A 14,947-nucleotide genomic window follows, 5' to 3' on the forward strand; every position below is an offset into this window, starting at 1 on the left:
ATAACTTTGTTTCGCAGCCTCTAACGACTGGGAGCAAGAGAACGTTTTGACTATTGTGATGTGGTGTTTAGTGTGAAGGAGTGTGGAAGACAGGACACTTCAGGCAGATGCAGAACAGCTGATACCTGCAACAGACGAACGAGATGTGCTGACCTGAAGTGTTCTTCCTTACAGCTGCACTTGATGTATGCGTTTATGTTATGGGAAGAAACTTGTCTTGCGTCATTACCCCCACCCTTAGGACAAGTTTCTTGTTTATGTGATGAGGGCGTCTCTTAATAAAAAGAGCGGAAAAGCAGGCCAGACTTTAGTGTAGCCTTGGTGTACAGCCTGGCCGCACTCCGCGCGTAATATTTGATTTTCTGTCTCACTGGTGTTTCTTGACTCTGTTTGTCTTGTTAAAGGTTTTAAAAAATGTTTGGAGGAGAAAATACCCAACATTAATTTTTTTTTTTTTTTTTAAATTGTCCATTTTGGTTTTGATCATATACAACCCCAATTCCAATGAAGTTGGGACGTTGTGTAAAATGTAAATTAAAAACAGAATACAATGATTTTCAAATCCTCTTCAACCTATATTTAGTTGAATACACCACAAAGACAAGATATTTAATGTTCAAACTGATAAACTTTATTGTTTTTGTGCAAATATTTGCTCATTTTGAAATGGATGCCTGCAACACATTTCATAAAAGTTGGGACTTGGCAACAAAAGACTGGGAAAGTTGATGAATGCTCAAAGAACACCTAATTGGAAACAGTTGAGTGTCATGATTGGGTATAAAAGAAGCATCCCCAAAAGGCTCAGCTGTTCACAAGCAAAGATGGGGTGAGGATCACCACTTTGTAAACAACTGTGTGAAAAAATAGTCCAACCGTTTAAGAACAATATTTCTTAACGTTCAATTGCAAGGAATTTAGGGATTCCATAATCTACAGTCCATAATATAATCAGAAGAGTCACAGAATCTGGAAAACTTTCTACACATAAGTGGCAAAGCCAAAAACCAACACTGAATGCCCGTGACCTTCGATCCCTCAGGTGGTACTGCATTAAAAAATGGCATCATTGTGTGAAGGATCTTACCGCGTGGGCTCAGGAACACTTCAGAAAACCATTGTCCGTTAACACAGTTCGTCTCTACATCTACAAGTGCAAGTTAAAACTCTACCATGCAAAGTGAAAGCCATATATCAACAACATCCAGAAACGCCACCACCTTCTCTGGGCCGGAACTCAATTGAAATGGACAGACGCAAAGTGGAAACGTTGTGCTGTGGTCTGATGAGTCCACATTTCAATTTGTTTTTGGAAATCATGGACATCGTGTCCTCCAGTCAAAAGAGGAAAAAGACCATCCAGATTGTTACCAGCGCAAAGTCCAAAGCCAGCATCTGTGATGGTATGGGGTGTGTTAGTGCCCATGGCATGGGCAACTTACACATCTGTGATGGCATCACCAATGCTGAAAGGTACATCCAGGTTTTGGAGCACATGCTGCCATCCAAGAAATGTCTTTTTCAGGGACGTCCCTGCTTATTTCAGCGAGACAATGTCAAGCCACATTCTGCACGTGTTACAACAGCGTGGCTTCGTAGTAAAAGAGTACGGGTACTAGATTGGCCTGCCTGCAGTCCAGACCTGTTGCCCACTGAAAATGTGTGGAGCATTATGAAGCGCAAAATATGACAACGGAGACCCGGACTGTTGAACAACTGAAGTCGTACATCAAGCAAGAATGGGAAAGAATTACACCAAAGCTTCGACAATTAGTGTCCTCAGTTCCCAAACGCTTATTGAGTGTTGCTAGAAGGAAAGGTGATGTAACACAGTGGGAAACATACCACTGTCCAAGCTTTTCTGAAAGGTGTTGCAGGCAATAAAGTAAACAATAATGTTTATCAGTTTGAACATTAAATATCTTGTCTTTATTGTGTGTTCAATTGAATATAGGTTGAAGAGGATTTGCAAATCATTGTATTCTGTTTTTATTTTTTCCTTTATTAATGTATGAATATGAGCTGTGAAGACAAATGTGTAGATACAGTGTATCCAGTGTAGGACAGATATTTGTCCCCAGTCTTTGTACACTGATGTTTGATAATGTCATTGTGATCTCTGATGATGCTACGTATTGGGTTGTGCATTGTCCTTTCAGGAAAGCAGATTAATCTGACAGAAAAGTCGGGACAGCTGACGTGATAAAGCAGTAAGTGGCCTTTCTGTCTGCAGTGACTCATGAATCACTCTATGTCCTCTGCTGCTCTGTTCCCGGCACATTGTGCTGTCATTAGTGTTTGATATCGTATCTCTCCTTAGATAGAGCTAAAATAGAGCTGGAACATTTTTCCTTGTAAAAGAGGTCTATAAATTTAGATTCAGTGTTGCACGTTTACAGGCAATCGCCAAATTATGCACGTCCACACACTCCCTCATTTTCAACGTCTCTCCTTTCTTTTCATCCTTGCACCCTTGTGTCACTTGTGCAAAAGCTTAAGTTATTGGTATGTGTGTGTGCATGTTTACATAGTTGCTGGGGAACATGCTGTCAGTGTTGATGACAGCTGAATCCTCAGGTACGGCCCTGTACGCTTTTTCAGTCGCATTAAAACATCCAAACTTTCAATCTTTCCAGTTGTATGCAAAAGTTTGGGCACCCCTGATAATTTTCATGATTTTCCTTTATAAATCATTGGTTGTTTGGATCAGAAATTTCAGTAAAATATATCATATAGCAAAGGAACACACTGATATTTCAGACATGAAATGAAGTTTCTAGTATTTACAGAAAGTGTGCAATAATTAGTTAAACAAAATTGGGCAGGTGCATAAATTTGGGCACCCTTGTCATTTTATTGATCTGAATACATTTAGCACTAATTATTGGAACACAAAATTGGTTTTGTAAGCTCATTGAACCTTGACCTCCTTACACAAGTGAATCCAATCATGAGTAAGGGTATTTAAGGTGGCCGTTTACAAATGTTTCCCCTCTTTGCATCTCTTCTAATGAGTGGCAACATAGGAGCCTCTAAACAACTCTCAAATGGCCTTGAAAACAAAGATTGTTCAATGTCATGGTTTTTGGGAAGGATACAAAAAGTTATCTCAGAGATTTCAGCTGTCAGTTTCCACTGTGAGGAACATAGTGAGCAAATGGAAGACCACAGGCACAATACTAGTTAAGACCCGAAGGGGCAGGCCAAGAAAAATCTCAGATAAGCTGAAGCAAAGGATGGTGAGAACAGTCATAGTCAACCCACAGACCTGCTTCAAAGACCTACAACATGATGTTGTTTCAGATAGTGTCTCTGTGCATCTGTTCAACTACACAGCGCACTTTGCACAAAGAGATGCTGTATGATAATGTAATGCAGAGGAAGCCTTTCTGCGTACACCACAAACAGAGTTGCTTGAGGTATGCTAAAGCACATTTGGACAGGCCAGTTTAATTTTGGAATAAGGTGCTGTGGACTGATGAAACTAGAATTGAGTTATTTGGACATAACAAGGGCGGTATGCATGGAAGAAAAAGAACATAGCATTCCAAAAAAAAAAAAAAAACACTTGCTACCTACAGTAAAATTTGGAGGTGGTTCCATCATGCTTTGTGGCTGTGTGGCCAGTGCAGGTACTGAGAATCTTGTTAAAGTTGAGGGTCATACGGATTCCAGTCAATATCAGCAGATTCTTGAGAACAATGTTGAGAAATCAGTGACAAATTTGAAGTTGCGCTGGGGCTGGATCTTTCAACAAGACAACGTCCTTAAACACTGCTCAAAATCTACTAAGGCATACAGGCAGAGGAACAAGTACATTGTTCTGGAATGGCCATCTCAGTCCCCTGTCCTGAATATTATTGAAAATCTGTGGTGTGATTTTAAGCGGGTTGTCCATGTTCAGAAATCAACAAACCTGACTGAACTGGAGATGTTTTGTACAGAAGAATGGTCCAGAATACCTTCAACCAGAATCAAGACTCTCACTGGAAGCTATAGGAAACGTTGAGGCTGCAAAAGGAGGATCTACTAAATATTAATGTATTTTTTCTATTGGGTTGCTCAAATTTATACACCTGCCTAATTTTGTTTAAAGAATTATTGCACAGTTTTTGTAAATCCTATAAACTTCATTACCCTTCTTAAATATCACTTAAATTGGGCACCTCTTAAATAGAGGTTCCCAATTCAAACCTGAAAGTTCCCGGTTCAAACCTCACCCCTGCTTTCTCCGTGTAATGTGGAGTTGCGTCAGGAAGGGCATTTGGTATAAAATTTGTGCCAAATTGACATGCCAATCCACCTCGGATATGCTGTGGCAACCCCGAATGAAAAAAACAAGGAAGCAGGCGAAGGGACTGCTTCTATGTCTGTCCATAGAAAATCTTTTTAAAATCAAGTTTTAAAATTTGAAAGATAACTATTTCAGCAAAAAAATAAATGCAAAATTTTATTTTTGCTCTTTTGTACAATTGAAAGTGCAATCAGTTAGTTGTTGCAAAAAAAAATTGCTCAAGTTTTTTTTAAAGCTGTAGCCCATTTGTTTATTTATTTATTTAAATATTTATGTCAGTTTAAGTCATGAACATCATTTTTCTTTGGCACAACTATAATTTTGTTCCTTAATAGTCAAATGAATTATTCATAATATTATGTCACCACTATGATCAGAATTCACCTTCTTTGCAAACAGTTTAGGATTTTGACCCACATAGGCTCAAATAAATAATAAATAAATCAGTCCTTTGCTGGCAATACAATTAAATTTAATTCTGTAGTCTGTAGTCTGAGTGAGATAGATGAGGCGGTGGAGAGTGTGCCCAAGTATGAAAGAGTGATAATAGGAGCAGACTTCAATGGCCATGTTGGCAAATGGAACCTTTTGTGAAGAAAAGAGTACAGGCAGGGTGGACTGGATGGAGAAAGGTGGCAGGAGTAATTTGTGAATATCTATAAGATTGAAGGGGAAAGTCTGCAAGACAGTAGCATGACTGAAAGTGAAGTATTTGTCTCACTGTTGGCTTGTCATAATCGTGTGTCCTGTCAGACAGACGTGACTTTCAGATCACCTGCTGCGTGACCACATGAGCTGACAGTCTGTTTCACCTGCGGCAGCCTGTCAATGTGCACACTGTGTGAGAGCTCACTGCAGCACGTCGCAAAAGTGATATATGTTTTATGTGTTTCCCCGTGATGACAGCAAGCACACACATGCGCGTCACAGTGGACAGCTGTGAGGTCATGTCCGTCAAAACACAATACGTGTTCTACAGCTGTGATGTCCAGGACAAGAGATGAGATAAGACTTTATTGAGCTCACACTGGAGAAATTCACAACTCAGATCTCAACAGCTGCTGCTGCTGGAAGCCAGCCACGTCCCCTATCTGTTCAGCGCAAAGAATAAAGTGTCACTCTCTGTATGTAGTTATTGTAATAATTATTTCTATTCCTGTCCTGGTTGTGGTCTTTGTGTTTTTAATGTGACACGTCGTGTGCACTGAGCCGTCATTTGCACCTGTCTGTGGGTCTCTTGCCAGTGATCAGCTGAGAGGCGCTTTGCTGTGCTGTGTGTGCTCTGGCTGGCTGCTCCCCATCTGACATACATATCAGAATGTCATGCAAGTGTGCCCCCCGCACGGCATATGCAATGTGTTGTTTGGGGGGAGGGGGTGGGAGTAGCGCAAAACACATGCATGACATGTGTTGATGGGGGAGCCAACACTCTGGCACACCACATGTGTGATGCTTGACAATTCCACAGTCACGGGAGCACTTAGACAAATTTCATAGCCAGCTCAAAAGTGGTCGCGTGCTCATTATTTTCATGCTGACAGCGTGAATGGCACCACATTTCCTAAGTGTCCAGCGAGCGGTGTTGGATGTTCGTGTGTGTCACCTGGAATTTGGCCGACACCTACCATGAGAGGGATTGAATGTGCTCTCGCAGGGCACACTCTGTCTTTCGACCGCTGGTATTCACAAATAGTTGTAGCGACAGGTGTACGAGGTGTTAGAGGTGTCTCCAATTTTCACTGCTGGCATGCAATTCCTCCTTCGTGTGCTAGTCGGCTTCAATTGTGTTATGTGTGAAGAGGCCTTTAGGAATAAACATATCAGAGGGACAGCTCAGGTGGGATGGTTTGGACACAAAGTCAGAGAGGCGAGATCAGACATTTTGGATGTGTGCAGAGGAGGGACCCAGGGTATATAGGGAGAAGGATGCTGAGGATGGAGCCACCAGGCAGGAGGAGAAGAGGGAGGTCAAAGAGGAGGTTTGTGGATGTTGTGAGGGAGGACATGGCTCACCATATGTTGGTGTGACAGAGGAAGTTACAGAGGACAGGGTGAGATGGAAACGATTGATCTGCTGTGGCGTCTCCTAACTGAGGCAGCTGAAAAACGAAGTTTATTGACTGAAATCACTGCAGACTTGTGCAATAAATCTATGAATGTAGCTGCAAATGTAATTTAAAAAAGTCAAATATTTTACAAGAATGTTAACACAAAATATCTGGTGTATCTACCCTTTACCTTTAAAACTTAGTTATTTTGGGCAACCTACCCTGTATGTTTTTCAAAGCACATCACATCGATTAGTTAATTATTGCTTGATTCTTGTCCCTTATTTATTGTCTGATGCACTGGGCAATAAATTGGCAAAGTAAACTGTTTTTGTTGTTGAAAATATGAAAAACAAAATCAGGTATTTCTTTAAAAAACATTATTTTATTCAATACAATAGGCAGAATACCCTGCAGTATTTGGTTTACTTATTTATTTAAAAGCAGTATTTTAAAATTTCAAATGAGATATTTTCCTGACATATTAATTTTAAAAAATGCATTCAAATTTGCATTTGTTTAAAAACACTACAGTAGGCTTTTGCGTAATGCTGCATATTAAGCACATTTGTGGTTTTTTTCATGCTTCAGGGTTAAAATAGCAGCACAGCCACTTTTTCCTGTCTTTCACACTGGCTGGTCACAGCATTCCAGAGGTCAGAGGTAAACACTTACACATTCCCTCTGGACCCCCCAACACACACACACACACACACACACACACACACACACACACACACACACACACACACACACACACACACACACACACACACACACACACACACACACACACACACACACACACACACAGGTCAAAGTAAAGAGTGGCAATTTTTAATACCCAGCTGTTCTCTTATTTTTGTGTTTTGACTATATATACGAGTATATAAGTAGATAAAGATGATTCATGCTTTCAGATCAAATCTGGTTATAACTGGATGAAAGATGAAATGCACTGATATCTCATTGCTTCTCATTTAGGAAAACATTAAGATTGATATGTAAAAATGATTAACACTCACTCACAGATTATAAAAATACTGACACACTAATAGATACAAATAACTGCTGAGGTTTTTATACATAGAATCATGACATGGCTGAGTCTAGCATCATATACTCTTGATATTTTCAGACTGCATTTGTGTCTGACACATTTCCCCCCAGCTGGTTTCTAATTTCAGAGTACTTCTCTTCTTGGCTGTAGGCCACAAATGGCTTCTGTGTGTGTTGTTGTCAGGCAACAAGTCAGCGGTTCATTTTCTTTTCTGTGCTGATGAAGTGGTCTGCAGCGGAAAGTCCATCTGGGAAACACCACGATAACAGCACCTGTCATTTCAGAAGAACACACAATGAAGTCACATCACACACATATTAGATTATTTCATGCCATCTTGGAGCAATGACATACCCTCACAATACTGATCCATGAGAGCAGGGTTCTGAAAAATAGAAATTGATATGTCAGGGACAAACATCTTGCGCACTGACATACCAAGTATGGTAGAAGTCAGCAAAAGGAACTGGGAGCGTCAGGCCAACCAACAGGAAGACATGACCTAGGCACCATTGACTGACCTTTAGCAGGTCAGTGACTGAACACAGCTCCATATGTGTGCCACATTTGGTGCAAATCAGAGTGAGAAACGTTGGCCCCAGTGAACCTATCCCCTTTAGCACATTTGACCTTGCCTGGCCAATTCCAGAACTCATCTACACATTTGTGCCATGTTTGGTGGACAGTGGAATGAAAAATCAAATTTTTGACTTTTTTGACCCAACTGATGTTGACCTTTGCCAAAATAAGCCCATTAAGAGAAATTCTAGGGCTGTCCCTCACCCACATTTCAAGTTTGGTGGAAATCAAACAAATGACCTGGGAAGCGTAGAGAAACAGACAAATATTCCTTAAATTATTTTATGATATTTCAGTGCTGTCTGGGTTGTAAATAAATAAGCACCTTTTGATATTGTGATTAGTTTTAATTTACTTATTTAAATAACGGCTGAAGGCTGCTCAATGATCTTTTTGTGGCTACATTGGTGCCTGGTGTTCTATCCAGCAAAGTCATGGTCCTGGCAGGCTGCCTCGTGAGTCCAGGCTTCTCAGGGCCAACGAGTCCATCCAGAGACTGCAGACACGTGTCCAGAACATTTGTCACTTGAAAATGTCACAATAGGCCAAGTAATATGAGCCCTGTTCAAGGATTCAGCTAGATCAAATGATCCAGATATTTTCATGCAGTTTGGTCGACAGTAATAAGGAGAACCAGGCACATTTTTCCTATAATGCAAACCATTCCTAAAGGTAGATTTTTGGCTGGTTGTACAGTCCTCAGTTTGGTGGCTAATTATTTGCATCATATTAAACAATTTCTCTTCTGCACAACATCACCATAAGTTGGCACATACGTATTCAACTCTAACTCTTTCCAGGATTTTAAGTTCCACCTCTTACACATGTGGAAAAAAGATATGCATGCAAAATAAATATGTAGATTATGCAACCAATGATGTAAGGAAAATTATCACTACGATTTAATTTGACAATTTATTGTGTGGAGTAAATTATGCAGGACAAAGTAACAGAGCTTGAAAAAATAATTCAGTGAAACAAAGGGCTTTTTTTTAAGCATTCACACAATTTAATTACTGTTGTCTGACTTTGTCAGCAGTTATATTTACACTCTTGCATGTCAGGAAAAGCAGCACAGTTATTCTTATTTTTATGAGGGAGACGGTCTTCTATCCTTTGATCCACTGGGACAGCAGCTTGACAAACGGGAAAATTAAAAATAGAGGTGACACGACCAGCAGCTGCCATGAAAATACACCCAGGACCCCACAACCACCACCACAACACTTGCACACACCATGTAGGCCACGCACACACACACACACACACACACACACACACACACACACACACACACACACACACACACACACACACACACACACACACACACACACACACACACACACACACACACACACACATACTCATGTCCCATCTAATGTCAGTCCAGAATGTTGCAACTGACATTTCAAAATAATTTAGGTCATTTGACTAAAAAAAAGAAAAAAAACCTGTAGAAAACAAACTTGGGGCAGAAAGTAAGAACTACTTGTAAGTAGGTGGTCTATTTTTGACTATGATGTCCTTTTCTTAAATGCTTTAAGGTCATTTTAGCCATCAAAGCTGCAATGCTTAATTTTTCCTCAGAAGCTATCAAGATGCAGTTAGTATACAAATAATGAATGTTTATGAGTTCAATGGTACGAATAGTTCATGAGGTGAAAGATGGAATGTTCCATTCAACGAGGTGAAGTGAATGGAACATTCGGTGAGGGGCATGGGGCCCCCAGGCTGACATGCGCCCGGCTGGGGGGTGAGCCCCTCTTTGTCCCTGATTATGGTTATGACATAGAGTGGTTCACCCCTGACTGGAAACATGTCAGAAATCACTCCTGCCACCTTTCTTCACCCACTCTATGCTGCCTGCACTCTGTAATTTCACTCTGTGATCACATCATTCTCCATTATGCTCTACAACACTCCCTATTACATTTAAACTCATCTATCTTAACCTTAATTCCACCTTTCATTTACACACATAATCATGCTCCTACTGACTTTTATTCCCCTTCTCTCCAGAGCATATCTCCATGTCTCTAGGCTATGTCAACCTGCTATCTACTCTGTCATCTGTAAACATCATAGTCCATGGGGTCCTGCATGATCTCGTCTGTCAACATGTCCACCACCACTGCAAACAAGAAAGGGCTCAGAACTGATCTTGTTGTTATTTCTACCCTGTTCTTTCATGTAATTTACTGCCCCTTACCAAGAACCAATCATTGTATTCCTTATTTTGGATTTATTAAAGGTCACAATGAAAACAGGACCGGGACTCTCACAGACAGCGTCCATCTTGTGAAAGGCCCAGAAAATGGGTCATACAACACTTTTTATGCAATGTGGGCATTTACAATGGGTGTAGTTTAGTCTCACATTTCTAATGTTACTGGCTCTCACAGATAGGGGGAGCCCTCCCTGTATCTAAAACTTAGACATAAATGATGGAAGTAAAATTTACTCTTATGTTTAAACGTTAAACCAGATCCCGGAGACTTCCAATCAAATAGCAAAAGCAAATACTTGATAACTAACATAAAATAAGGACCTAGCACAGATATTATCTAACAATGTAATCCCACTTCCACCTGAAACAAATCTATCATTCTTGTGCAACTCATCGCTGTCACACTGTCTTTGCACATATCCTGCCTGCACCACCCTCACATACTTCTCTTGGCACCCTGTTATAAGGTTTCTCTGAATCCACAAACACACAATGCAACTCATTCTGGCCCTCTCTATACTTTTCCATCAGTCCTCTCAGAGCAAACATTGCATCTGCGGTGCTCTTTCTCAGCATAAAACTGCATTGCTTCCCACAAATCTCCACCTGTTTTCTAAATCTAAATTATACTACTCTTTCCCATGTCTTCATGCTGTGGCTGATTAACTTTACACCTCTGTAGTTACTGTAGTTCTGCACAAACTGTTATTCTGAAAACAAACCAGAACCAGCACTTCTTCTCCAGTCCTCAGACAGCCTCTCACTTTCCAAGGTTTTATTCAACAGTCTGGTTAGAAACTCCACTGCATCTCTCCTAAACATTTCCATGCCTTCATTAGAATGTCATCTGGACCAACTGTATTTCCAGCCCTTAAAGTATAAATAAATAAAATCATTGTGTTTTGCTTACTGAATTATTATTTTTGTTAATTAATTAATTAATTTTTGTCACCTAAGGTCCACAGGATGGGATGAATAAAACCAGTTCCCTCCTGTCTTTTGTTGTTGTTGTTGTTGTTGTTTCAGGATTAGACAACACCAGTGATAACTAAAATGTCAAATGCAAAGAAAATGGTATGAGGCATTTTGTGTACAATATGCACAGTAAGTTATGGGATAGACATTTAATGGAAATTACTGCATTTATTGAGAATGGGGGCTGCATAGTGGTGCAATGGTAGAAGTCTTGACTCCAAGCAAGAAGGTCTGGCTTTAAAGCTCACCAGTATCCCATTCTCCTTGTACATCTGGAGGTGAATGAGGAATAGTAAAAGTCCTCCATGGCCTAGAGCCTCCCTATATGCCCTAATTAAACCTCATGTACCAGCCTGTGCTCTGCATTTTCAGGATGCAGAATGAGTGTGTTTTCCAGAGGTTAGAAAAAGAGTCAGCAGGCCACAGAGCTTTTTTTTTTTTTTTTTTTTTTTTGTATTGTGCACCTGTTCTGTGGAACAATCTGCCTGCTGATAAAACAGTCTGATTCTCTGGAAACACTCAAATCCAGACTACAAAACTATCTGTTCTCCCTTTTGTATGAGTAAGATATTAGTATTGTACTGAACTATGTGTGGGAGCAGTCTGATTTGGATTTGAATGAATACCAAAGAAATAGAACCAGACTTTTTGTTTCTTTTCTGTTCATGTTTGCATGTTTGAAAATTATTTCTTGTAATCTGTTTATTTGATATTTGTTATTGTTAGAATGGCCTAAACAGTTGATCACCCCCCTGAGTCTGGTCTACTTGAGGTTTCTTCCTCAGAACCCACAGGGGGAGTCTTTCCTCACCACTACTTGGTCAGGGGGTTGGTGCGGTTCACTAGTGAAGAGCCTTGGGGCAACTTATGTTGTGATTTGGTGCTATATAAATAAAATATATTGAATTGAATCAACAAGTGGACCCATACCTAATCTGTTCTAGTAACCCTAACAAATAGGAGAAGCCAAAAGAAAATAAATAAATTGAATTTATAACACATCACTGTTATCACAGATGTTCTTCCAGTAACATGGTGAAGCTGACTAAATATGGGCAAAGAAAATTTGAACAACAGTTGTAGCATATGTGGTCACACTAACAGTAACTAACACTAACAACATCAGTTAACATCAGCCACAGCTACGGTCAGTGCTAACACCATAAACCATGGCTATAGCATCACTGGCGATTAGTGTGACCATGTACAGGGACATATGGTTTGGTTCGGCAAAAGCTACTGTGACAAAGTGGAACGCCTGTGATCTGAGCGGGAATTCAAAGCTCACAGGTCAGTGTCAAATTTCCTGTGATTAGCAAGGCATTCATGGTATTAATGGAATTTGCAAATCTAAACTCTACTGCACATTCAGCTCTGAAAGCTTGTCTTCTGATAGACAGAGTTGAGGATCAGTGAATCTTCTATTTTGGGTTCACGTTGATGTCTTTAACATCAACAATGACCTGGTTGCTAATTGCACGTGGTTCTGGTGGCAACTAATGAAACTGTTATGTGTTAAAAGAAAATGGGATGTGATCTATTTATTCTTCCCCGCAGCAGTTGTTGAGTAGGATCTTACTTCACGCTCCGTCTCATCTGAATGAAGCAAACATATCCTGTCTCCATGTGAGTTATTGCACACTTATGTATGGGCACACTCAGTCACTCACTCAATGAAAAGTCATCTAAGTATGCACACTTGCATGCACGCGCACACACACACACATGCAAACACATGCGACCACCACCCCTTACAGAAGTTGAAACCAGATCCCTTCAACAGCTGAATCGAGGTCTGGTGACAGGAGCAACTGGAAAAAAAGAAATGAGACTAGCAATGGGAGAAAAAAAATGAGTGGGTGGAGAAGGGGAGGCGATACTAAGAAATGCAGAAATAATTAATCACATGGATGAAACAGTACAATAATGACAAAAATGACATATAATGTCTCATTTTCAGACGTGATATTTAATATTGTAATTCATCCTCAAAAGGGCAGTCGTCTGTACAGAGCTTTAGAAATACCTTTTATTCATTTTCTGAACTTGTGTGGCATACAGTATAAGTTTAGTGAATTAATTATGCCCAGTTATCGCTAATAATTACTGGAGAAGGCTGATTACACACAAGGGAAGGAATAAAAGGGGGAATAGTCATGTTTCCTTTCTGCCTCAAATATCTCAATTAACTGACTTCGACATTTTATATCTGACAACATGTTTTAAAAATCCTGGCCCTTGAAAATAAAATATGGATGCATCAGATTAACCACATCATCATCATCAATCAAATTTACCAGGAAAAAAAAAGCAAAATCTCATGGAGATATTACAGGTCCTATCTTCTTCACAGTTGTGATGTACATACATGGGAGCATGTAATGACATGCATGTTAAATTTTATTATTATCAAGTGCAACTTTAACTACAAAATCCTTTGATGGATTCAAGACAATGCGTTTATTAACATGAGAACAACTGAGGGGTTTTGTTTGTAAGTGCTTTTTAATACTAAGTGCATTTCAACACTAAGTGCATTTTTCATCCGCAAACTTGGCAGCAAACTTATCTGTTGGAGTTTATTCTCACGAAAGAAGTGGTAAACCATATATAGGCCCTGAAGCCCGTTGAAATCAGTGTTTATCCTTGGATTGCACAGCGTAAAGCGAATGGGAGTCTGCAAGCAGGGGTGCTGAAAAGGGAGAATAAGGAGATGGATTCTAGGGGCTCAGAGAGGACCCAAATACAATTATAATACTGGTGTCGCAGATCGAACGGTCCCCCCTAAAAATCGTTCCACCCTGCCTTTACTGCGCATGCGTCATTTCTGAGCATCACCAGCGATTGGCTGATTATCACCTAATTTCTGCTTCAAACTGCACTCCAGTCATCATCTGTCTCAGTGACAGATATCTGAACCTTTTGTACAACAATCATTTCCACATAAATTCTGCATTATTTCATAATAAAAGATTGGGGACCGATCAGAGCGCGACAGCAGCTGCTGCGGCGCCTCCGTCATTTCAGAGCGCCAGTAATGACTCGCCAGTTATCACCTCGTTTCTTCTTAAAACTGACTTTAGAATGATTTAAAAGGTTTTACCTTGTCATCTGATGGTTAATAATCCCATTAATCCATTTGATCGTTTTGGGTGTAGAGAGTCAGTCTCAGACGTGTTGCTGTGGTCCGAAATGACGCATGCACAGTGAAGGCAGGGCAGACCGATTTTTAGGGGGGGACCATTCGGTCTGTGACACCGGCATAATAATATGAGGGGTGGCCCAGTAGATTTCTTTTCACTGGGCCTAAAATTCCTGACGGCACCCCGTCTACAAGTTCCCCTGGAAGGGACGTCAGTCAGATGCAGGTTACTTCCCCAGCCATGCCCGGTACTCATTTCAAACTTAGTGTGATTGGGACAATGCAGATGGCGTGTTTTGTCCAAGGACACAGACAGGTAGTGTGAACAAGAATCAAACCCAGGTCTACATATTAGAAGCCCAATTCCTTATCCCACCTGAATTACCTGCTCTAGGAGGAATAATGACAACATTATCCAAGAGGATTAATAACAATTTTCTATTTGAGTTTTTGTGAAGAAATGTGGCAAAACTCTGAAATAATTCCTCTGCTTTCTTCACTTTGAGGCTTTGATTTGAGCTTGGTGCCTAACAGCAGATAGAGGACAACAGATTTGAGGTCAAGGGGAGGGGCAGAGCAGGGGTTGAGTGGGAGTACAGAGGGGGTGAATGGAGGAAGG

This window comes from Thalassophryne amazonica, chromosome 14 (assembly GCF_902500255.1).
Source record: "Thalassophryne amazonica chromosome 14, fThaAma1.1, whole genome shotgun sequence".
NCBI lineage: Eukaryota > Metazoa > Chordata > Actinopteri > Batrachoidiformes > Batrachoididae > Thalassophryne > Thalassophryne amazonica.